The sequence below is a fragment of the Podarcis vaucheri genome (assembly GCF_965113315.1).
Source record: "Podarcis vaucheri genome assembly, chromosome: 1".
Classification (NCBI taxonomy): Eukaryota; Metazoa; Chordata; class Lepidosauria; order Squamata; family Lacertidae; genus Podarcis; species Podarcis vaucheri.
This window is the reverse complement of record NC_138759.1, coordinates 36,851,066-36,875,231: the sequence shown is the minus strand read 5'-3', so window position 1 is coordinate 36,875,231 and position 24,166 is coordinate 36,851,066. Positions and strand designations below refer to the sequence as shown.

General features: G+C 41.9%; 1 protein-coding gene across 1 annotated transcript in view; it reads left to right on the top strand.

Annotated features, from left to right (window-relative positions):
* The first annotated feature begins 4,502 nt into the window (after nt 1–4,502).
* Nucleotides 4,503–24,166, top strand: part of AKAP6 (A-kinase anchoring protein 6) — a 249,429-nt gene continuing 229,765 nt past the window's right edge. The window contains exon 1 of the mRNA XM_082213378.1: nt 4,503–4,613. The gene's annotated coding sequence lies outside the window, so the exon portion shown is untranslated. The remainder of the gene's footprint in view (nt 4,614–24,166) is intronic.

The following is a 24,166-nucleotide window of genomic DNA, read 5'->3' as shown; positions in this document are numbered from 1 at the left end:
TAGTAGCATTCATAGTGTGTGTGCTAAACCATAGTTTAGTGTTGCATTCAAAGAAGGCCCTTGTCAATGTCCCACTGTTCAGGAAAGCTCATGGGGTGGTGAGGTGGGGTAATGCCTTCACTGTAGTGACACCCTGCATATGGTACATATCACAATGTTATTGTTGGGATTAAGGCACTCATTAAACGTGCAATTTCAACATGGTCTTTGGAAGTGGATTTGACAAGAGTCACAATAATTTAATGGGCACTGCATCCTATTCCAATCATTTTTTTTAAAAAAAGTTGGTTTAAAATTATTAGTTGAATTTTAATATTTGAATGCTTTTATGTTTGTGTTGTAGCCCACCCTGGCATCATAACTGATGAAGAGTGGTTTAGAAATTGAATGAACAAATAAACAATACTTAACCTGTTTCAAAATGCATCACCCTGGTATCTCCTGAGGGCAAGTCTGCTACATTAGCAACAGGTGGCTCTACACTTTGATATTAGTTCATGGCAGAGTACAATGAAACTGAACTTGTTGATGGTTCTTACTACTATTGTTAACTCTCATGAACTGGCAGGACTGTCGGGAGGGGAAAGAGGAAGAAGGGATCCCCACGAGGGGTGTAGCCAGGACTGGGACGTACTGGGACAAGGAAGGAGAGGTTGGTGTTGGAAGTACTCACAGGGTGATGGAGGATGACAAGGGGATGGGGGGGGTCAGTGCACAGGAACCGGAGCAGCAGGATCTATCAGCAGAGCCACAGGGGCCCTGTCAGCACAAACATGGCAGGCTCTGAGGCATAGGGAGCAGTGGGCAGGGCACTCCAGGAGGCTGCGTCAGGCAAAGGCTCACAGCCCAGTTCACTAGTTGGCCAGGTGGGGCTCGCTAGCCCTGGGAGGGGGTATGTAATTCCTCAGCTGGAGTAGGCTTGCATCAGGTGAGGGTCACTTGCCTCATTAAGGCCGGCTGCTGCAATCAGCAGGCAAAGTAGAAAAGGGCAGCAGGGCTGAGGTACTGGTATGGTCAACTGCCCATGTTGAAAGATCTCTATTTGGATGTTCCAAGATATCTGTGGGACTGTGCTTCACTTTGAATTTTGGACCCTGAACTTTGGATTTTGAACTTTTGAATTGGATACATGGATTGATCCTGGACTGGGGGCTTGACATACCGATCTGCTGCCAGGTAGGCCAGGGATTCAGGACACTCTCAGCTGAACCTACCTCATGGAGTTGTTTTGAGCATTAAATGAGAATGATGTACACCACCTTGAGCTCTGCGGAGGAAAGGTGGGATATAAATTGTCAGGGGTTCAGGAGCAGAGGCGAGGGCAAGGGAGGAAACAGAGAGCGAGGGGGAGGAGGCAGAAGAAAGGATGAGTGACGACGACGACCCGAGATCTCCGAGTCTGTCCAGTGAATCAGAAGATTCACAAAGAGGAGCACCAGTGGCAAGGGCAAGGGGGGAGACTAGGGGGACACCCCAGGAAGAAAGAGCCAGAGGGGACTCAGAGGGGAGCAGTTGGAGATCGGGACCTACGTCACCGCCAGAGAGTAGGGAAGAGGAAGAGCGCCTGGGAACTAGCGCTGGCAGCTCACAACAGGAGGGAGGGCACGAGTCAGGAGTGGCCACACCTTCATCGGGGAGCGAAGTGACGGTTAGACGGAAAGTGGAAGGTTGGGCGCGCGCGCCAAGTTCAAATGCACAGGAAGGTGGCGCAGTAGGCAGCCCGGAAAGAGAGCCAGGTCCTAAAGCCCGGCGCAAGGAGACAGGGGAGTCAGGGGGGTCAGCGTCAGAAGAATCCCGGAAGGGAGAGACCCAGGGGGGCAGAGGGACCCAGAGGAGAACTGTCAGGCGGAAAAGGTGGAGCAGGGCTAGGATATTAAGTTGGTGCGCAAGGGGCGGAGACTCAGAAGGAGCTTCGCCGACCTAAGCATAAGGCGTAGGGTTGCACGCAGCAGCTCAAGAATGGAGACTGTAACTCAATAAAGACTTTTAATCAACAACCGCTGGCTAGCGTGATCCTCTGTGAGCTAGGATCTGGAAGTAACCCTGACATAAATGAAAATACATAATTTTCTTTTGTCCCTGACTTTTACGCAATATTTTATACATGCCACAATGCCCATAGTTCTTTAAAGTAGAGAAGAATCCTTCTGTGTAATTGAAAATTGCTCTTACGTGGTTTGAGTTCTTTGGCTATAACCTTTAAAGGAAGATATAGCCACAAACCAACCACACACACACACACACACACACACACACACACACACACACAATCTGTAAGGAGTTTGGCTGCAACATTGCTTTTGGCCATAAAACAACACCAGAGGTGTCCAGCCTGATTCTGTCAAGATCATATCTGCTCCCAACAGTTTCTCTTATACCTTGATAGTGCTCTTAAATGTGTCTGGACTACTAAATGTATCCTAATCTTACATCTTAAAAGGTAAAGGACCCCTAACAGTTAAGTCCAGTCACAAACGAATCTGGGGTCGCGGCGCTCATCTCGCTTTACTGGCAGAGGGAGCCGGCGTTTGTCCACAGACAGCTTCCAGGTCATGTGGCCAGCATGACTAAGCCACTTCTGGCGAAACCAGAGCAGCGCACGGAAACACCATTTACCTTCCCGCCGGAGCGGTACCTATTTATCTACTTGTACTTTGACATGCTTTCGAACTGCTAGGTCGGCAGGAGCAGGGACTGAGAAACGGGAGCTCACCCCGTCGCAGGGATTCAAACTGCTGACTTTCCAATTGGCAAGCCCTAGGCTCTGTGGTTTAGACCACAGCACCACCCCATTACTTCACAAGTAATGAAAATCCTAGAGAAGTTACTCTTTTAAGCTTATGCTGGAAACTTTGCATTTTAGTTGCAAATTGAGGACACACAGACACACACAAATTTAGTATGCAGGAGTACAAGTGCTCAAGGGTTGTAGACATTGGTGCATGAACTTACGTGGCATCCTTCAGGCTCAGAGGCTCTCTAGACCTTTTGTTTTTCTCTTGGGCATATGCCTATGAAGCCTACAAAATCCAGAGCTTTTCTGTTGTGTTGAAAGGGGGTTTTCATGCATGGGAAAAGCAGTTTTGCCAAAACCTCTCTAATCTAAGTAGCGCTGGCAAAGAGCCAGAAATGTGTCATCTTTGTTTAAGTGTGAATTGTCACACTGCTCTATTTTAATTGTGCACAACACAGCCAGTATGAGTTGCATTCCCCTCTATGTTCAGATGGAAGATACACTCCAGGTGCTGAAAGTAATGGGTCTCTCTCCCCCCACTCCTCGACCCCCCACCAATCACGAACCACAACAATTTAAAAGGAAGGTCTGTTTACTGTACTCCTGCTTGGCCTGTGCCACTGTGGCCCAGAAGGCACACAGATTGCTTGCAGCCTCCCTTGAATCTTCATTTGTGTGTCTGTCTGATAGACAGATGAAAGGCAGGCTACTCAGCATGCAGATGATATTGCAGGTTAGCTTACAGCTGAGAAATGATGGGGCGTTTTTTTTGTTTTCATCCCTTGACTGGCTAGAAAGTTCTCATCTTGTAGAGGGGAAAACAGCTTTCTTCTCCCCCCCCCCATTTTTAAAAGAGCTTCGCAAAATAGCTGGCACAGAATAGCTGGCAAATGTACGTTGCAGTTTCCACACAAACACACCATGCCAAACAGACACTGGCAAATAGAATTTTGAAGAAGCATCAGAGTTTAGGAACAAATTTGGGTAGGGCAGGATTTACCGTATTTTTTGCTCTATAAGACTCACTTTTTCCGTCCTAAAAAGTAAGGGGAAATGTGTGTGCGTCTTATGGAGCGAATGCAGGCTGTGCAGCGATCCCAGAAGCCAGAACAGCAAGAGGGATTGCTGCTTTCACTGCGCAGCGATCTCTCTTGCTGTTCTGGCTTCTGAGATTCAGAATATTTTTTTCCTTGTTTTCCTCCTCCAAAAGCTAGGTGCGTCTTGTGGTCTGGTGCGTCTTATAGAGCGAAAAATACGGTAAAAGACCTTGATTCATGTTAAGGGCCCTCAACACTGTAAACAATGTTCCACAAACTGGCTTGCACAACTTATGCACGGTGTGATGTTTAGAAGATGATTTTCATAAGCCATGCTGAATTAATGTGTGGATTTTATGTTTTCCTCCATTAAAAAAAAAATGTGGTGGATTACAGTTGGTATAGATCAAAAATACAATTAAAAACCTTTTTTTAAAAAAAAAAATGTGTTGAATATGTATGCATGTACATAGCTTTCAACTGCACACAGAAGGAAATGTTCAGGCAATATTTTCCCTGAATAATAAATATTTTGTTGCGATACTTAGGTTAAAAAAAAAATACAGTGACACTGCACTTTCCCAATACTCCCTTGCATTTCCCTTTCCTTTTTACTGTCTCTTTAAAAAACCTTCTGTATTGTCTTGGGCTCCCCTGGAAATGCAGTAAGGATTCCTATCACATCTCGGTTGCCATGGCAACAGCAGCCTTTCCCATAATGAGCTGCATCATCTGAACTGATGTCACAGCATCATGCAGCAGGTCAAACAAGGCACCTCCTAGTATTGCATCCTACAGATTGTGCTGTAAACATCAAAAGAGGATGGTGTGAGCAGGAGATGGTGAGTGTTAAACATCCGCCTATTCTTATTTGTGTCTGCTGTTTGCCTTATCTGTACGAGGCTCTCCTATTTTTAGAGTGTCTGAGTTTTGCCTCCTGAGGATGGGTTTGGAGGAAAGATGCTGCATGTCTAAATATATTTTTTCAGGCAGAAAGGCTTAGACAAAGGCCTACAAGAGCCTCACGGAGCCCAAAATATTAGTAACTGACCTTGCTGCTTTCCGGAAGCGGACCACAATGTATGTAAATTGCACACCTTAATTTGTGGCGCACCTTTTCCAATAGGTTTCGTATGAGGAAGCGATAGCTTATTCCTATGTTGTGGATTCAAAAATATTTAAAATGTCCACAGCCACTTGCCTGTAAATGAGAAGTGAGCATCTATATTCTTAATCTTTGGAAATCTTTGGGGGTTTTGCAGAATCATTATTTACCTCCGGTGGGCTTTGATAGGAGGAGAGGAGGTTTTAAAAAAAATGCTAACCAGTGCTGAATAAGCACTTGGCACTGCGTTGACTTTAAATGGGATTTTCTGCTGCTATTTTTTAATGGCTTATAAACCATAAGGAATGAAAGTTCCCCATCCATGGAGGAGAATGCCCCCCCCCCATCTAAGAGTGTTGTTGTGAACCTATATATTTAGGGAATATTTAGTGAATCTTGGGTATACTCCTTAGAGGAAAGAAAGCAAGTCTTCCACTGCAATTGCAGTAAAGGAGTAGCCAGCAAAGCCAGGTTCCCATTTGGTACTGCTATTCTTACATAAATATAGTAAGTATACACTATGGTTGTATTAATTGGCTCTTAACCAATGGTAAAACAAAACATTCTCTTAGAATGTCAGTTGTGTGTTTAACATCAGGATGATTTTGAAACCTTATTGATGGCATCTAAATGTTTTTGCTTCGTAATCATCCCCCTCCCTCCCTCTCTCTCTCTCTCTCCTGGGAGCCAAAACATGGGCTTCATTTAGCTTTCAGTAGGACCTGGGTGGGTGAGATATAGCAATTCATTGTCTCCCAATGTTTAGATGAGTCATTGTTTTATCTATTGCTGTTAAAAGTAAAGAAAATACCAGACACGTGTTGGTTTAGCTGACCAATATGTCCACTAGGAATTAGGGAGTGGTCTCCATTTCTGCTTTGCTTATTATAGTTCTTATTTTTTAAAGAATAGACATTGCTGGTAGTTTTGTTGTTTGATCAAACAGCCGAAAGTGCAAGAGGACACTAATACAATGCATAAGCGAGAAAATGTAGGAAAGAGCTAATTGTTTTCCATAATCGTAATAAGCACAAAGGCCTCATCTGGCATTATCTGTAATGGATCTTTTTGATCTTAATTGGGTAGCCTGCACTGTAACCTCCAAGCATTATCTGGCACAGTCTAAGTATACATCTGTCCTTTTAAACCAGGAAAACGACATCAGGGAGTGCTTTATTTACTGTGACAGTTTTAAAAGGGACATTGTACTGTCCTAAGAAAGGAAGTCTCTGGGGTCCACCGGGTGATCACCAGCTATGCAAAAAAAGGCATGAGTTAGCAAGACTGGGAATGTCTGGCTACTGGCTGGATTATATACCCCAGGCAAATAAGTTATTATTTGAGAATTGGCTCCTAGAGCATATGCACCTGCTCGGAAGCAGCACCCTTGTTGTCTGGGTCCCACAGCATTGACAGCAGTGAATGTGCATCTCTGGGACAGAGGAAAAACATGAAATGTGCAAGTAGCAGACATTGCCTAGAGAAAAGCAAGCCTGCATCATCTGGGTACATCCAGTTTTATGAAGCTGAGAATAATTTCAGGCAAGATGGAAGGATTAACTAGGATGCCCAGTGCATGCTACTTAGTACTGGAATTCTACTAAGCAAAGTAAGTCTAGATGGGGATAGTCAGAAACAGAACATCCCCACAGAATCCCCTCAAGCTGCATTTTCCAGAAATATAAATTTGGTTCCCCTAGCAGAGAGAGAGCGCATCCATTGTGAAGTACCTTGTAGCCAAATGGACAGGGGTCATAGGTCAGTGGTAGGGCATGCGCTTTGCATTCAGAAGATCCCAGATTCAATCTCTGGCATCGCTAGGCAAGGCAGGAAAAGGTTTCTGTAAACAAGGAGCACATAAGTCAGTGTAGAGAATACTGAACTAGTTAGACCTATGGTCTGGTTCAGTATAAGGCAGCTTCCTGCATCTCTACTTGATAGACTGAAAGCAGAGTTGCATGTTTGCATGAAGGACCTTATTGCTACATAATGCCACTACACTTACAGTTATTTGACTCAATTCACTAGAAACTTTATAGAAGACTGTGATAAAATGACCAATCGTCTTCACTACACATTCATGTTCATTTTTCAAGCATTATCTTTCTCTTGGCACTGCTTCCCGTTGTTAATAGATTGGTGATAAAATAACTTCAAGATATCATATCCAGTATTGAGCCAAGTACTTTAATTTCTCTGTCTATTTTAAAACAAACATTTCTTTTTATTTAAAGTGATTGCTGGCCACTTTCTGTAGAAAGTTTCTAGAACCAACATGATGCTGCGTGCTGCTGGGGTGGGGCATAATGACAGGGTCTGAACAATAACTGGCTCTTATTTGGAGCCATTAGCCTGGCAGCCATCAAACAGTCTTACACAATGATCTCAAGTCTGGTATCCTGTCCTTTCCTATCGCTTACTGGTCCTGAAGGTAGCACTTTTCTTCTTCATACTGCTGTATTTGATCTTAGACAATTTCTTTTACCCATGGAAATACTCAGGTGGTCAGTAGTAAAGCTTGAGGTGTTCTTAAAAAGTCATTGTTGGGGCCACAAGGACAGCATAAAATATTATAGAATGAGGTGCATTTGTGGTTATTCAACCTTTACTTTGCTAATAATGTTATCAGTAATTTTAATTAAAATAAATGTTATGAGTCCTATGGCCAAATAAGAATTCAGGTAAGCTCAAGATAAAAGATGTGCTAATTTCTAGAAATGGCAGCCTGTCTTTGTAGGTATTAAGTTAACATATGTTAGCAGAACCAAAAGGACTAATTATCACAATTAGTAGAATTAATCACAAGCTAAAAGTGTGGGTTTTTAATTGGAATATCCTCTGAGATGGGAAAAGCTATTCTATCCTGATGGAACTATGTGATGCACATCTGTTGACTATGAATATATAGAAGATTCTGTGTGTCTCCTCCACCCCCCCAAAAAAAAGAATTATAAGAGAATTATCTCCTTTAAAAATCATCATCATATCACCTGTATTGAGATATAGCACTGTTTTATTTTAATCAATTATTTTAACCAATTAATTAAAAGGAAAGGCGAAAATTGCCTAAATGCTTTAATCTCTTCATCTGGCAACTATCAGCATGAAAGCAACACAGTGATGCTCTGAAATAAGAGGCCAACTTGCAGCTTCCTCTGTTAACTTAAAAAAAACTTGTTTGCTAGGAATTTATTTCTTGGATTACCGGTCCAGAGAACTGTCATCTTCTCTAGACTGGGCATGTCCAGCTAGAAACTGTTTTCTATTAAATGGAAATCTGCAAGCATATGACTCACCAGACCAAATGCATTTTGTCCTGCCTGGGACATGACTATCCGGCCAGTTTTTTGCAATTCCAGAGTGTTGGCAAAAAGCAGGTGTTTTATGTAAGCAGCCATATATTTTGATGGGTGTCATTTGGCTAGACAAGTTTTGTAGGCCTTCAGTAATGAAAATTATAATTACAAAAAAAAGATGCAAGGATATATAGCAGAACTGGAACTTTCTAGCTCATTCCACTAGCATTCTTTACGTAACATCTATTTACTGTTACCCTTAAAGATACATTGTTCCTTAGGGATGTTTGACGCCTTTATCTTAGTTTAGCCATAACAGCAATGTGTGCTGTATTCCTCTGTATCATCTGAGTCAGGTTTAAATAAATACAGTTATGAGAACTAGCAACAGTGAGGTTCACATGTTGCTCTACAACTTCCCTTTCCTTCGTGTACGTGGAGGAAATTATAAACCTCTGCTTTTAGTTTGTGGCAAACTATGGTTTATGGTTTTCAAAGTTTGGTTTGCTCCAGCCTAAATGTGGAACCTGCCACCCTGTAGATGTTGTTTGATGCCATCAACCCCAGCCAGCATGCAGAGCTCAGGGCGAGATGGGCATGTTGATGTCAGGGGTGGGAACACAGCATACAATCCTGCACACTTTTCCAAGCATTGAGAGGGCATCTGAACTGGGCAGTCAGCTCATGGTGAAGTGTGTCTTTCATAGGATCTCCTGGCTTGCATCATATGATGTTGGTATGATCCCAAACTACTTTCAATCTGCTGAAAGTTGTGGAGAGCCTCTTCCTCTTTCCCCACTCTTGCATTGATTTATGGCCCATGCTGACTTGTGTTTGGATACTGCTAATTTAAGGCCTGCTTCAGTTCATTACAGTGGTACCTCTGGTTACGAACTTAATTCGTTCCAGAGGTCCGTTCTTAACCTGAAACCGTTCTTAACCTGAGGTTCCACTTCAGTTAATGGTGCCTCCCGCTGCTGCCGGCGCGTGATTTCTGTTCTCATCCTGAGGTAAAGTTCTTAACCTGAGGTACTACTTCCAGGTTAGCAGAGTCTGTAACCCGAAGTGTTTGTAACCCGAGTCACCACTGTATATGGGACTATAATCTGCCAGATGAGATTAACATACTTATTTAAAACATTTTGCAGTCCCATTTATGGACAGGATGCTCCTGACAGAAGAGGCAGATAATTCTCCCCCTCCCCCTGCACCTCTCCTGCTGCTTCAGAGGGTCAATCTCCAAAACAGATTTGGATGAATCCAAAACAGATTTGGATGGATCTATTTTCTTCCTCCAGCAGCAGCATCACAGGAGCAGAATTCTACTCAGAAGATGGCCTTGCCAACAACAGCAAACTCAGGATCCCAACAATCAATAAAATCAAAACAAAAGCAAATAAGCAATAAAAGTGAGAATGAATTAAAAGGAGATTGGAGCCATTCGTGCTACATGCCTGTAAGCCCTCGTAACTCGCCTATCAGTTTTGCTACCAGGGCTTGCAGGCTTCCATCATGTGGAAACCACTTCCAGTGGCTGGACGTCAACCTGCATTCTAGCTTCCAGTCCTTGTAACTTCCAACCAAATGATGTTTTCACCTCTTCCCTGTTTTCACTTCCAAACTTCCCTGAATAATTAGTCTAAAGACTTTAGAAGCTTGCTTGCAGATCTCCTCCAAAGGTCTTCTGAAATGCTGTGATTTCAGCAGGCAGTATCTTCTTCATCTTGGTTCTTTAAAGAAACAATATGGCGATTCCAAAATCATAGCATACCCTCCAACATTTCTACGATGACAATAGAGATGTCCTATTCCATAATGATAATTTTACTATTTATACCCCACACATCTTACTGGGTTGCCCCAGGCACTCTGGGCAGCTTCCAACATACATAAAAACATAATAAAACATTAAACATTTTTTTTAAAAAAAACTTCCCTATACAGGATTGCCTTCAGACAGCTCGGGGGTTGGATAACTCCATACCTTCCAAAACTGATCCAATGAAAACAGAGACATTTTAAGGAAAAGTGGGACATTTCGGGATCAAATCAGAAACTGTGACGGCTTCTCTAAATTGGGGATGTCCCTGGAAAATAGGGACACTTAGAGGGTCTGTCATAGTTATAGGGCCACGCCCACACAACCTCTGAGCAGTGTGTAGTTCTGGTGTTTAGTTTTCTCTGGATGGCAGGTGATCCTTTGTAATATTTGTGCTATATACAAATTTACAAGTACAGTGGTACCTCGGTTTAAGAACAGTTCGGTTTCCGAACTCTGCAAAACCAGAAGTAGTGTCCCAGTTTGTGAACTTTACCTTGGCTTAAGAATGGAATCCAAATGGTGGAAGGGCACTGGCAGCAGGAGGCCTCATTAGGGAAAGTGTGCCCTGGTTTAAGAATGGAGTTCTGTAACGGATTAAGTTCTTAAACCGAGGTACCACTCTAGACCATAATGGGAGCAAACACGTACTCCTTCACCAGGCAGCAGATCATCTAAGAATTTATGCATTCCTCCTAAGGTTACAGCCCCAGTGCCAGCTGATTCCAGCTCTTTCTCTGTTTCAAAAGTTGTCACCTACTGTGTTTTCCTCTGTTCTCATTCATACATGTGCATGTGCACATACAGACACACAGACACACATTAGCAGCAGCTGTGGCTTAGTCTGGCTAATCAGCTTCTGGGAGAGAATCCCAAAGTACCTTGTTCCTCTTTTATGTAATGATGAAATACTTCTCTTTCCTGGACAGTTTCAATCTTAGCAAGGCTGACTCAGCCCTTTATCATTCAAAGGTCCAAGAAAGAGCTTGTAAGTTAGAACAAGCTACCCAGCAGACGATGTCTGGATCTTGTCTCTCAGACAAGACGTTACAAACACTGTCTGTTTTGCATAGATATGGTATGTTTTCCAAATGAATATTTTATCCTATCTCTTTTCAGACAAAACTCTTCCTCTTTCTCCCTCCCTCCCTCTCCTATTTTCCCAATTGTGATCTGCTTTAATTCTAAATACAGGACTGGGGGAGAGAACAAAACAGCAATATGGTAATTACACTAAACATGTTTAATAAAAGTAAAATGTACATGCCCCACATCTTGCTAATATCACATTGTGTTTCTCCATCATGGCTATCACAGTGATTTTTCATATAGTATTGCAGTGTTTTTTCAGGCTTTCAGAAAACTGAAAATTAAAGTTTTGGAATCCTTGTAGACCCAGGGATTCCAAACCTGGCACCCAGGGGTGCCATGATGGCTGTGGAGGGTTTTCCTGATTTCCCTGGACATAAAGTTATTGCACAAACGTGTAAGCATTTACAAGGAGGTGTGGCCTCCTTGTAAATTCCCCCCAGCAGGATATTGGGAAACATACATGTTGTTACACACACTGAACTTTGGAGGATAAATGAGGCTTTTCCCCCCAGCCAGAAATCGCTGGAACTGAGTTCTGGCACCTCTCAGGTGGGCGCCATTGCCATTGCAGTGGTACCTGGGGTTACAGACACTTCAGGTTACAGACGCATCAGGTTACAGACCCCGCTAACCCAGAAATAGTGCTTCAGGTTAAGAACTTTGCTTCAGGATGAGAACAGAAATTGTGCTCTGACGGTGCGGCGGCAGCAGGAGGTCCCATTAGCTAAAGTGGTGCCTCAGGTTAAGAACAGTTTCAGGTTAAGAACAGACCTCCAGAACGAATTAAGTTCTTAACCCGAGGTACTACTGTATAAGAGAACAAGGGAGCTGTTCATGGTGAGGTACAACACCTCTTTTTCTAGAAAAATAGCACTGAGGAGAGACATTTAAAAACCCAGATGAAACATAATCATTCCTCCATACCCACAATTGCACACCATTGGGAAAATTGAGAATATATATTGTTCATTTTGACCTTGTCCCAATGTTTGGCTCAAATTAGGAACACAGGAAGCTGCCTTATACAAAGTCAGACTCTGGGTCCATCCAGCTTAATACTGCCTGCGCTGTCTGAAACAGGCTCAGCAGGGTTTCAGACAGGCGTCTTTCCCATTCTTGCCTGGAGATGCCAAGGATTAAGCCTGGGGCTTTCTGCATGCAGAGCAAGTGCTCCACCACTGAGCTACAGTCCTTTCCCGTAAAGATATCCATGACGTTTTGCTTCAGAAGAAACACTAGGTAGATATGCAGTTCAGGTAGGGTCATATAGCTTAGCTTGCTGAAGAAAAGGTGGAGCAAAACCTCACACATCTGCTGCCCCGATCATGACTGGTGCACCTAGTAGTTTCCTCCTTTGGCAGACGCTAGGCTGTAGTTGAGACATTTAAAACATGCAGAAACAGATGCATTTGTCTCAGCTATGTGGTCAATCCACTAGAAACGACTCGAACTCTCTGTCTTTGGTAGCTGAAAGCGCTGGGCTGGGCTCAAAAGAATGCAGCACAGCTGGAACAGCAGCATTAGTGCAGAGCCTGTGTGGAAGTTCCTCCTTTGACTTGCAGCATTTTTCTTTTCTCTTTCTTTCTTTTTTAATGTATTTTTCTTTTGATCTGTCTGCAGTTGCAATGGTTTCATTTCAAGCTCTTGCTTCAGTAGGCCTCCATCCATTCTACTTGGCCTGTGTTCAAAAGAACCAAAGGCTATATTTTTCTTGGAGAACCGTGGAATTCTTCACCCATGGAACCAGGGTCCTCATTTTAGAAACAGCTGCTGAGTAGATTTCTCACCTCCCACGAGCTTAGTGGGAGTTCACATGCTTTAAAAAGAAGGATTCTGTGGTATCTAGTTCCAACTAATGACAGTGTTAACATTTGCCTGAAGGAGCTTTTAGCCCAGACTTCCTGTAACCTGATTCTTGACTCCTTACCTGGAAGTGATTCATGCTAATTTCTTACATTTATTCTCCATCCATAGTAGCTTGTCTTACACTGCAAATCAAGAATCTCACAATCTGAACATCTTGAAATTTCCCCTTCTCAGTTATTAGCTTGGAGCTCAGTGAGCTATTATTATTATTATTGCTATTTTTATTAGTATTAAATTTATTACCTGTCACAATTTAAAATTCAGAATTTAATACAATTTAATACAATTAAAAGAAATTACAAGCACAGGAATAGGTTGGTATCTGAAGACGCACATCTCAGATGTCAAAGGCCAGGGTAAAGAGGTGTGTATTCAGCATTTGCCAAAAGCTCTATAGTGAAGATGCCAGATGTACCTCTGTGAGGAGGAAATGCCAGAGAATTGCTTGCAAAAACATTCACATTAGTAAAAGCTGCATACAAAAATGTTTATTAGGAGAAGTTAAGGGGAAACGCTTTTCAGGAGGATATTTAAAGGAGCAATCGTAAATTTGTTGCAGAAATGTGGAGAACTGAGATTAAGGTTTGAAAAATATGAAATTTGGAGAACTGAAATGGACAAATTTGCCCTGAGTGCAGCATTAGCAATACAAAAAGGCATTGCAAAGATCATTGCTTGTAACTGCATTTCATAAGTGCATCTGGGCACAGTCTAGAAATCACACAGGTAACATACTCCCAGAGGGGTGCCAACTTGAATAAAATATTGGCGGGGGGGGGGTCAGGTAAGTGGAGTGGGCCCTGCATAACTGATCACATGCAACCCCCCCCATTTGAATGGCAATGCCCATCAGCCTTGGGGTGCGGCCCCATCAAATATTTTATTGGGGGACCTGAAGGGACCTTGGTCCTAGGAGTTGGCTCCTATGTACTCCCATTAATTCTAGAAGGATTTAAGCACATTAATTGTACATTAAATTTCATCACTTAATCTTCTCCCCTTTCCTTGAGTTGTTCTGTATTTCTGTTTTGCTCATCTGAGCTATAGAATTCTCTAGAAAACCCTTGGGTGACTATCTCTACTCCTGAAACATTCAGTGGTCACACTTGGATCCTTAATATCTACTTGCTCCTACTTATTTTTCTGCTTGGCAGGGGGTTGGACTCGATGGCCCTTGTGGTCTGTTCCAACTCTATGATTCTATTCTATGATTTTGTCTGGTCCATTACCTTGTAAAGCTTTAAATAGGATGAGATTGCATACATTGTCTGAAAGCTGAAACAGAGGGTGGTCCAAGTTTTATTCTGGGAATTTCTCCAGTCCAGGAGCTGAAGCTTTAAATGCTGCTTATTTGCAAAGATGCAATGAACACATACACTATTGAATACCTCTCATGTTCCTGTCTTCTAAACTATTTCTAGTGGTAAGTATGTAAATGTACGCCTTGGCCATCCTAACAATTGGATTCAGGTTTAGCATCATGTCTTGACTGGCACCCTAAACCGGAGGAAGATTAGGATCTACTGTCAGATTGCTGGTTGATTTGAAGTAGATCAGCAAGGATTCCTGATTCTCTAGTTGTTTAACAATGACAACAACAAAACATCTTCCTTAATTATACATCTAATATGAAGTATGTGTGGAGGGGGGGGTGTTAATGTGGGCAGATAATAAAATTCCTGGGCTTCAGTTTATTTTATTCTAAATGCATGTCTTTCGCTACAGACTCTCTTTGGTGAGTCTCAGGATAAACAAGACAAAGTAGATCCCAAAAGGCTCAAGTCTGCCTGTCCATACCCTATACTAGTTTTGTTCTCAAGAGGCTCTCAATCTGGTGCTATTACATCAATAGTCAGAAGATTTGACGGAGTGTCTCATTTGTGCCAGATGGCTATAAAATGAGAGTCCGAGAGTCATCAGTATCAACATCAGCATAGGAACAGATGTAAAGTGCTATTAAGTGCCATTTTAATGAATATGTGACAGAGAGAACAGGAAAGCAAATGACTTAAAAATAAAACGTAAAGATACATACAGCAAGTTTCACCCTTTGAAAAGTGCAAAAATGTTAAAATCATGGCGTTGTAAAATAGACAAACACAGCCAGCAAGTCCTAAAAACCTGCTAAATTAGCAGTTTGCTTTCTTTAGAAGACTATTGTTTCTTAATAAGTGGATGGCACTCGCATCATACACTTACGAAGCTACACTGACACTAAACAACAACAGCCACAACTAAAGAGGGAAAGGGAATGCTACTAGAAAGGTAGATGTACTGTTCAGTAGTTTACCATATAGTACTAGATTTGAATGACATATAACCTCTGCACATGTTTATTTGGACTACTGGGGGTTGGTGTCTATTTGATTCAGCATTAACAAATGATAGAGAAAGCAACAAAATTGAATAAAAAAAATCTGTTTCTCCCCCACCCCTTGCCCTGCAGTAAGCCTTCTCTGGTACATTAGAGTTTTGAGTACATTGTCCATGATATGCTGATGACACACAGCTCTACTTCTCCTTTACATCTGCTTATGTGGCAGTGGATGTGCTGGATGTTGTCTTGACTCGGAAATGGACTGGATGAGAGCCACAAAACTGAAGCTCAATCCAGATAAGACTGAGGCATTGTTGGTGGGTGACTCCTTAGAATGGATGGAAGAGCGGTTGCCACCTTTTGATGGTTACACTCCCTCCAAAGGAGAGGGGGTACTTGGGGGTACTTCTGGATCTTTTGCTGTCACTTGAGGCTCAAGTGGCCTGGAGTACCTTCCATTAGCTTTGGTTGGTGGCCCAGCTGTGCCCCTATCTGGACAGGGATAGTCCATACCCCTCCAAACCAATAATCCAGGGGAGAGGGGAAGCTGGATTTCCAATGACTAGCAATGGAGATTTTAGCGGCTGCTAATAACATAAATAGGGACGCGGGTGGCGCTGTGGCTAAAACCTCAGTGCCTAGGACTTGCCAATCGTATGGTCAGCGGTTCGATTCCCTGTGGCGGGGTGAGCTCCCGTCTTTCGGTCCCAGCTCCTGCCCACCTAGCAGTTCGAAAGCACCCCCAAGTGCAAGTAGATAAATAGGTACCGCTTTACAGCGGGAAGGTAAACGGCGTTTCCGTGTGCTGCGCTGGTGCCGGCTCACCAAAGCAGCTTCGTCACGCTGGCCACGTGACCTGGAAGTGTCTGCGGACAGCGCTGGCTCCCGGCCTCTTAAGTGAGATGAGCGCACGACCCTAGAATCGGACACGACTGGCCCGTACAGGCAGGGGTACCTTTACCTTAATAACATAAAAACAAGAGGTTTATCATTGAATCGTAGAGCTGGAAGGGACCATGAGGGTTATCTAGTCAAATCTTTTTTGTCCCATGTAGGGCTTGAACCCTCAACCCTGAGATTAAGAGTCTCATGCTCTACCTACTGAGCCAATGCAGAATAGGGTCTGTGGGAGGGAAGGGTTATTGGTTTAGCATTTCTCTATCTTCATGCTGTGGACCAACTTCTTGCTTGTTCTTTCTCTTGCTTCAAACATAACCAAAGAAACCCCTTTAAAAATAATTTTTAATCTATCTTGCAAGCCTGAAATCATTCTGAGCTTTGACATGCCTGACCTTCTCCCTGCAATTGCTGGCCACTCCTGTATACTATTGTTTCACAATTTCCCCCTTTCTTCCCTTTCTTATACATGCCCTTCTTAAATTTCAGCTCATATAAAATCTCCTTATGCAGCTATTCCAGTTTCTTTAGATGCCTCCTGCTTTTTGTTGTTGAAATTGTCTGCATTTGGGCCTTCAATATTTCTACTTTAAGAAACTCCCATCCCTTTTCTGACCATGGGCTCTCACTCAGTAGGTCCTTAAGCTCTTTGAAATCAGCCTTCTTAAAGTCCAGAGTCCAACTACACTCAGCTTTTCCTCTGTATAATGAAAACCGAGATGACATTATCATGATTGCCAGTACTTCCATTTCATCAACGAGTTCCTCCCTGTTGGTGAGGACCAGGTCCAGGATAAATAGTCCCCTTATTGCTTATTTCATCTTATGGGAAATGAAATTGTCAATCAGGCAATTGAGGAATTTCTGTTAGAGCTGGAGTTCCAACATACATTGGGGTAGCTGAAGTCTCCCATGATTACTATATTTCTCCTTTTGAGTGTTTGGTAATCTGCTCTAGGAAGGCATCATTCAAGTGTTCAGTCTGGCTTGGAGGTCTACAGCAGACCCTAAAGTAAGGTCACTGTTGTTTCCCTCTCCTACACTTTTTACCCATATACACTCAATGTGCCTTCCATGCTCCAAGTCATGGATCTATTCACAAGTGTGCATATCCTTTACATATAATGCTGCTACTCCTCCTTTCCTGTTTCATCAATTCCTTTTGAATAGGAATTATAATCCTGAAATTCTACATTCCATTCAGCTTAAGTAATGCCTATTAGATAATATTTGCCACCCTGTATTAAGAGCTCAAATTCATCCTGCTTGTTTCCCATACTCTGTGCATTAGTATAGAAACAATGTAAACTAAGAATAGGTCCTTTCTTTCATGCTCCCTTCTGTACTCCATTCAGTGAATTAAAGAATGCACTGAAAGCTTTCCATTTAATTGCAACCTGGTTGCTTAAGGGTAAAATGATTAATGAGTAAGATGATACCAGAGTTGTGGTTTTGAACGAAATATTTTTGAAGCAAGTGCTTAGGGATGCCATTATTTTATTTTAATTTGATTCATTTTTTATACCATAAACTCATATAAAATATATATCTATGGGGTGTACAAAATGTCTGGGCAAATTGAGTGCCTGTTGTTATAAACAATAAACTAGGCTTATGTACTGGGTACACATAAAAAGGAACAGAACCATTTACTTAAAAGGGGGGGGGAATGACTTTTGAAGTAGGTTGGTAATATGGCTATATTATGATATGTGTCTCTCTCTCACACACAGAAATAATCAATGCTTATCTATATTGCACTATAATTTTGAATACATCCAAAACACAGACCTTTAAACCTTGCCAGGACGCTTGCAATTTGCAATGGTACCCCTGTATAGTTTTTGTTCTTGCAATGCATAATAATCATAGTACATTTTGAATCCTCTGGTGTATTTGCAAAAGACATCCTTGGAATCCAGTCCTATTCAGAGAATATGAAATAAGATTATTGTCCCTTTCCAAGCACAGCTTACTGCAGGTCATTGTGCCACTTACGCATGTTGGAGATAAAATATATTGTTATGGCTCTTTTCCTTACCCTGAGGGCTTGTGTGAGGACATTTGACTGCAGTGAGAGAGAATGAAAAAACAGTAAAAGGGTTCATGATTTTAGTATTTTTATTATTATTGTGTGTGTGTGGGGGGGGGGTTAAGCATAATGGAGGCAATCCATCAGGTTCTGCTTCCAAATGACCTCCTTTCAATCCCATCGAAAAGAATGGAAATAGCAAAGCAGCAGTGCTTGGGAGATAATGCCCAATGTGTATACCTGCTTTGTGATAATGAAATGCTAGTATACAAAAAGGGCAATTTGATGTGTGATATAAAATTCACTTGCCTCCAGGAAATAGTACAGCATGTTCTTCAGAGGCCAAAGAATGAATTTTATATATAGTTCATTGCTGTCAGCTGTATACTATTTGCTATCTGGCTTACAATTTGTACAAGTGGAAGAAAATGAACCCCCCACCCAAGCAATGACACTGATTAAGCCGGGGCAGTCAACCAAGTGCCATTGCTTATGCAAACATCATTCATGTTCACTGTTAAGCCATGCACAAAGTTCTTTGGAGCATGGGTGATGCTGTAGTCTAAACCACAGAGCCTAGGGCTTGCAGATCGGAAGGTCGGCAGTTCGAATCCCCGCAACGGGGTGAGCTCCCGTTGCTCGGTCCCTGCTTCTGCCAAGCTAGCAGTTTGAAAGAACGTCAAAGTGCAAGTAGATAAATAGGTACTGCTCTGGCGGGAAGGTAAACGGTGCCGCTCTGGTTCGCCAGAAGTGGCTTAGTCATGCTGGGCACATGACATGGAAGCTGTCTGTGGACAAACACCGGCTCCCTCAGCCAGTAAAGTGAGATGAGCGCCACAACCCCAGAGTCATCCGTGACTGGACCTAATGGTCAGGGGTGCCTTTACCTTTACCAACTACTTGGCCACCTGTCTTTAGAAATGAATTTCACCCCTCTGATCTGGTATGCTCAGTACATTTTGAAAAGCTAAAATGTTTTTGGAGGGACGATAATGGGACAAGCTGCATATAGCAACAGGCAATAGATAGGTTTTTGTTTGTAAGGAGAAGCTTTGGTTTGTGTAATTAATAAGAATGGATAGAATGCTTAACAAAGAATCCCTAAGCAATACATAGAATGATTTAAAGCAATTATCATCGAACAATTTAAAAACCCCCACAGATGTACAGACAATGCCCAATATGCATGGGGGTTATGTTCTTGACCCCGACATGCATTGGTGGAGTGCACATAAGCCCACTTCACCCCACTGTGTCCCCATAGCACTTCCAGGTCACTGTGATGTGCACAGTCGTGTGTCAATCGGACATATGTGAATCGGTCATTGCCTGTACATAACTTGTTTACATACAATTATACATGAGTTGCATGTTTATAGGGCATATATTTAGAAGTGAAAACATATTGTTTGCCTCATGAAACACTATAGGAATTATAAATTCATGGATGTCACAGAAATGAATTACAACTGATTACTTACTGTAAATCAAATTTGTCCTTTCTTCTCTAATAATTAACAGCATTCATAAACCACTTAATGTTTTAAAAATCTCTAAGCAGTGTATAGTCCAAATATATATATTACTAAAACATTAAAAACAATAATGCACAGTCTAAAACAAATAAAACAGCAATGTGTAAATGCATTAAAGTATGTACAAACCAATAAAACAGAAAATCACAGGATTCAAACATGTAAAACAGGGTTCAGACTTGTGGGTTTTATTTAATTTTATTAAAAATTGTGGAAAACCTTTCAGCACACAAAGGGAGAAAATGGAAAATGTTCATCTTTAAATTATCAACATGGACAAACCTGATGATTCAAAAAAAGAATGAAAGAAAACAACTTGGATAATCATTCTTTAGGGTCCAAAAGTTGTATTTGGAAGCTATTTCATTTTGCCTACAGGATATTTCAAGTAGCTTTGTGTGGAAATCTGTATCCGTTTCTTTTTCTGTAAAAGAGGCTCCCATTTTGCTGCCTTGCTCTCAGGGTACCTTAGAATTTTCTTCAGAATGTTAGACACATTTTTGAGCTTACCTTCTTGCTCCGAGGTGGCCAACCATACTGTATGTAGTTTTCCTTCCAGTAAAAAATTATCTAGCACTATGTAGCCTCCACCGATGACTGCACTTCCTGATCTGAAGAAAGCCCAGTGGGAGGAGTTATTTCATGATGTCTTCCTCTGGGCTTTGATTGACATGTGGGTACCTAGGGAAGCTGCAGACTGCCAGCCACTGGTGAGATCATTGTACAACGAACACCACCATCAACAAGCTCAAAAGTACAAAAGTAAGCACACCAGAAACCCTGTACCTCATCAGTGAGAACAGTCTCTCTCTCTCCCATTTAATAATTTTAAGATCCAATTTCTTTTCTATCTTAATTGATGAAGACTGGTGGATTAAAAAAAATGTAGAATACATTTTCAGCATCGCACTAATTTCAAGAGTGTTAAATTAGCCCCAGTCAACAAACTTGGTTTGAAAAGCAAATATTTCTGCCTGTGTATGTTCCAGAACCCTGGGGAGTTTCTGTAGGTGATAAAGGCAAGCCCTGCAATTAGAGGAGTCAGTGGCAGATGGGTCACAGACAAGAAAATCTCACACACCATATGTTCATTCTAACAGGGAAACAGTCAAAAGGCAAAAGGTCTGGCTTAATCCTTGCTACGAACAATTACAGTCAGGCTCAAAGCCAGGGATTCCCCTAATCTTATTCCTCAGAGCAGCATCAGCATCTTTGAAGTATTTTTCGAATGGTGTTTTGGTGTCCTGTCAGTCCTCCAGAATAGATGTAGAAAAAGCAAAATATGGTCTCACGTACAAGCAAGTGTAACTATTAAAACAAAGGACAAGAGTCAATAGATTAAAATGAACTGGCTTCGCTTAGGCATGGAACAATTCAGATTTGGGCTGTGAAAGGCCCTTCCCAGATCTGATTTGGGGACCGACTCAGCAATATGGATCCAGCTCTGATTTGGTTTGGATCAATCTGGACCCAATGTGATCTGGACCTGGATCCAGAAAACCAAATATTGTACTCCACTTGCATAACTGCATGTAATTTGGAAACATGATTGCCCCTAGGGAAGGAATTAACCCCAACAAATTTAAGACAGCTGCATCTAGAGCTTTTTGTGCCACCTTTAAAGTTAGATTTTTTTTCTCTGTCTGTCTCTGTCTGTATTTCACCAATATATGTGTGCAGCGCATGCTGACTGTGCACTATGTACAATGTATTCACCAGATGATGACACAGTACGAATACAGATAGGTACAGAAAGAAGAATGTAGCCTAAATGTTCTGTTCTTTAATAATGCCTAGTTCTGTTGCAGCTAAGTTCTACGACTGGCATGTGCCATGTCTGCATTAACTGTAACAGCGCTGAATATATACCTGCCTCATTTTAAGTGCCATTATTGCTGATGTTCAATTTATAAGTACAGCATAATGACAAGATGGCTTCTAAGAGGTTTGTGAAACTTAAATGGCATAGCATACCCTCAAAAACTGTGTAATACTGTTCTGTGGTGAGCTCAGAACTATTCTTTGTGAAGGTGAAGTATTCTCAAATGTCCTTTGTAATATCTATCAGCTAACCACAATGATATTTACCATTGTCGTAATAGGGTCCTAAACCCCCCCCCCTAAATTAGAACAGTAGTATTATTCCCATACTGCAGAATACTGAGTGTGCGGCTTGCCTAAAGCCACCAACTTCATGGCTGAGCTCTGATTTGAATTGGGTTGGGGCTTTCACATTATTTGCCAATTCACTGCAGGAGCTCACACCGAAATAGGACTGCAATACCTCAAGGACTGCCTCTTTCCATATGAACCTACCTGGACCCTGAGATCATCTTCATGTTCTTCCTCCCTGAGCGGTTCAGAGGGTGGCAACATGAGAACGAGCCTTCTCTGCAGTGGCTCCCGATCTGTGGAATGCTCTCCCCAGGGAGGTTTGCCTGGTGCCTTCATTATTCACCTTTAGGCGCCAGGAAAAAACATCCCTTTTTAACCAGCCATTTGTTTGATCTTATTTACATCCTATGCCCTTTTAAAATGTGTTTTTTGTGGGGGGGGGGCTATTGGGTTGTTGTTTTCATTTTTATTATGTATTTTGTGCTTTTATATCTTGATTTTGTTCTGTGAACCGCCCTGAGACTCCCAGGTATAGGCCAGTATATAAATTCAATAAATAATAATAAATAATGATAATTCTTAGGTGAGTTCAGTGGAGTTAGATAAGAGTTCCATACTGAGTTTCTTTTCAGCTGATTTTTACTGAATCAAAATGTTCCTTCTTAGCATGAAGACTTTCCTGCTTTAATTTGTTTTGTTTTTAGTTCACATACTATAGTTAACTTACTTTTTTTTGCAATATAAAGTGGGTTGGGGTTTTTTTTGCATTCTCTTACCAAATGATTGTTTTCCAGAGGCTTGAAATCAGTGTCAGGTAGGTCAAACCAATGTGTAGTTAAATGCATGATACATTATGCGGCTGGTAATTTGTACCAAGTGGAGCACAAATAAAGACCATCTACTAGTTACGATGTGGAACTGAGCTACTTGAAAGCCTGCATTTTAGTGCTCAGTTAGAAATGTACGTTGGTGGAACCAGATGATGCAGTGAGTTGCAAGGAGAAAGCAGGGGCGGTTTTACGGTAGCGTTACCTCTGCAATCGCCCTGGGCGCCACCCTGCAGGGGGCGCCAAAGCAGTGTTGTAGAATGGAGCACGAGAGGTGGGTGGACACTGAATTTTAGCGACACTGGGCAGGCCATTCCACAGCCAGGGTACTGTGCCCGAGAAGGGCGCTGTTGGTAGTGGGAGGCACAGGTAGAATTGAACCAATTAGCTTTTTTTTTTGTCCTACTTCTCATTCCCTAGAGATTGTTCTGTCCTGGCTAGAATGGAATCCTAGAATCAGCATTAGGTTCATGTTGACTGTATCAAAAATTTGGGAATTTGCATAAATAAATCATATTTCAATGGGACTTCTTTTTTTGAAATGCAAACTGCAGGTGTGGACCCCTCCTAATCTGTTTCTAAAGTGCTTTGCCCCCTGCAACTGGGGGGTGGGGGGGAGAGAAGATGCCTTCGAAGGCAGGAGTTAAAGCCACATGTAGGTTGACTGAGTTCTGCATTCCTTCTGAGGCATTGTTTGTTGCACACACAAAAATGTGATGGAGTAGACATTGCAGAAAACACTGTAGGAAGAGCAGGGCAAAGGATAGAAACGTATTCTATGTGGGAAACTAAATTATTTATTGGTTTTAATATTTAAAATGCGTACTGCCTTATTATATAAAAGGCAAAGATAGCAATGCTTTTTTCATAAGAAGAAACCTCCCAAATCCACTGTTAGGCAATACTTCTATCACACAATCAACAAAAAGTCACAAAAGTTTGGCAAGATTTATTATAGTCTAAATTATAGTCATTCTAATTTATTTCACTGCATATTAATCATTTCTCGTCCGCGTAAGACTATCAGGCTTAGGCTGTTACATTGTGAAGCATTGCATTTACTGTTCATGGCTAACATGGCAACATGATCCTTCGATTTAAATATAAATTTCTGAAATGTTTCTTGGAGACGCCAGCATTTAAAAATTACTTGTCAGGTTATCTTAACTTGCAATTTTTTTAATGACCCAACATTTTTTTTTAGTTGGTTATCAATTTATTTTGGAAGAATTTCTATGCTCTTGTTTCCATTTTGACAATTACTAATTTGTGTCTAGCAAGTGGGGTCTCATGAAGTTATCCAAAAGAGTCTGACATCACTAAGCAGTAAGTAATGCTACTTAAGCCCCATTAAATGCTGTTGGTTTAGCAGCTTTTAGGTTTATGGGCCCAGCCACAAGTCTGCATTCGATATCTTCTGGATATCTGTTTTGCCTGTATCTTCTGTGATGAACCTTACCTTTAAACCTACCAAATCAGTGATGGAGGAATGTG